Source organism: Alosa sapidissima, chromosome 3 (genome assembly GCF_018492685.1).
Source record: "Alosa sapidissima isolate fAloSap1 chromosome 3, fAloSap1.pri, whole genome shotgun sequence".
NCBI lineage: Eukaryota > Metazoa > Chordata > Actinopteri > Clupeiformes > Clupeidae > Alosa > Alosa sapidissima.
The window spans coordinates 32,141,623-32,144,122 of record NC_055959.1 but is presented as its reverse complement, the minus strand read 5'-3'; positions in this window follow the sequence as shown (position 1 = coordinate 32,144,122).

The window sequence follows — 2,500 nt, the reverse complement described above, 5'->3', positions numbered from 1 at the left end:
AATTTCGCTCTCGCACCCCATGATCTCGTCCTGTGGAGCGCAGGCCACATTAGCCTCTTGGACACGCAGGTCTGCGGAGGCTGCCAGGAAAGTCTGATTGGAAATAAATGAGCTTAGCTGTGATTTTATGACCACACACACACACACACACACACACACACACCACGTCCCATCACTGTGCTGTCCAGACTAACAGTCCCCATAGTCACGCAAAGATGACATCATCACCCCGGGACCGAAGCGGAGGAGATAAAGCTTAATGTGGGTGTAATCTTGCCTGTCCTTTCTTCACTAAATCCCCATAGTTAATTTGGTCGAGAAACCAGCTGATCTCATGCAGAGACATGAATAGCGGGCCTTGAATAATTGAAGTATCGCGGCAGATCTTCCTTGCTCGGTCACGTTATTTCCTTGTCTCACTCATACACGCGAACACCTCTCAGCCCATCCTGCAACCCTCACACACATGTGTGCTTGCGTGTGTGTGTGCTTGCGTGTGTGTGCTTGCATGTGTGTGTGTGTGTAACATCTCCACATCCACAGCCAATGAGCAACCAAGGCACACCATATGAGGCTGTGCCAGTGTGTGTTCCCAGACCACCCCCACCCTAACTCCACCACCCTGTGTCGACTCGGCCCTCACCGTGATATCCAGCACACGTCTGACGGGGGGGGGGGGGGTGCAATGGAGAAGAAAAGAGAGTGAGAGAAAACATGAGAGGAGAGAGAGAGAGAGAGAGAGAGAGTCTTAGACTGGGACCCTGAGGCACTTCCACACCAACTCCACCTCAGCATGTGAGAGATACCCACTCTCCAGGGAATCATAATCTGCAGGGAGAGGAGAGGAGAGGAGAAGAGAAGAGAAGAGAAGAGAAGAGAGGACAGGAGAGGAGAGGAGAGGAGAGGAGAGAAGAAAAGAGAAGAGAGGAGAAGAAAAGAGAAGAGAGGAGAAGAGAAGAGAAGAGAAGAGAAGAGAAGAGAAGAGAAGAAAAGAGAAGAGAAGAGAAGAAAAGAGAAGAGAGGAGAGGAGAGGAGAGGAGAGGAGGGATGAGAAGACAGCGGGTGTGGGTGTCGAGTGTGTGGGTGGACGGTGTGGGGGAGCGGGCGGGGTGCATGCGCGGAAAGTCAGGGGATCCCCTGGAGCTGGCAGTTTTACGTGGCTTAATCTCCGCTCCTCTCCGCTCCAATCTGCCCCGCCGGCTTCAAACGTCCGCGGCGGTAATTAACACGCCTGCCCCACGGGGGGCACAACCTGCAGCTCTCATCTCTGCATTCAATTAACCCACTTAATACTGAGAGAAAGACAGAGAGAGAGGTGGAGAGAAGGAGAGAGAGGGAGGGAGGGAGGGAGAGAGAGAGAGGGGGAAGAGGAGGAGAACAGGGGAAAAAAAGGGAGAGAGGGGCAGTGAAAGAGAAAGGAGAAGAGAGAGAGAGAGGAGAAAGGGGATCCGAGACAGATAGATACAAAGAGGCAGACAGCAGGGGAGATTTACAGAGAGAGAGAGAGAACATGCAGAGATGGAGACAAAGAGACAGATAAGGAGGGGTGTGGAAAGAAGAGAAGGAGAGACCACAGACCTCAGTGAGGGAGGGAGGAGAGGAGAAAGGAGGGAGGAGAGGAGGAAGGAGGGAGGAGAGGAGGGAGGAGAGGAGGGAGGAGGGAGGAGAAGTGTGTTAAAGGAAAAGGGGTCAGTACCAGGCATCAGGGGAGAGAACACGCAGGGTGTGCTAAAAGAGTGAGGAATTAAGATGACATGTCAAGAGGGGTGTGTGTGTGTGTGTGTGTGTGTGTGTGTGTGTGTGTGTGTGTGTGTGTGTGTGTGTGTGTGCATGTAAGAGAGAGAGAGAGAGAACAGGAGAGAGAGAAAGAGAGTGGAGTATATGTCAGTGTGAGATTGTGTGTGCATGTATATGTGTGCAAGTGTGCATGTGTGTATGGAGTATGTGTGTGTGTGTGTGTGTGTGTTTGGGGAGGTGTGAGGTCCTCCTGTTCTCTGAAACTCAACAGGGAAGCATTAACACTCACAAGTCCCATCATAGCCAATGGGCACAGAGTGCATCACAACAACAAAAAATAGTGTCTGTAGGTCTGTATGTCCGAGTATAAAAAATAGTGTCTGTAGGTCTGTATGTCCGAGTGTATTTGTTCACATGTCTATGCGTGTCTCACATGTGGGTCTCTGAGTGTGTGTGTGTGTGTGTGTGTGTGTGTGTCTGTGAGTGTGTGTGTGTGTGTGTGTGTCTGTTAGCAGTGCAGAGGTAGCAGCGTGTAAGCAGTTAGTAAGTGTGATGGGACACTATCAACAGTACCTTCAACCGATACAGTGGGAGAGCCAACAACCATTCACCCAACCGGCAGACCATGCATAGACTTCGGCACAAACCAGACATGTGTTTGTGTTCTGTCACTTCAACAGGGTCACATGACCTACATTAAGTCCAGCTCCAACATGGCAGCACAGAGTTCTATAATCTGGCACACAAGCAATTTGGGACATAC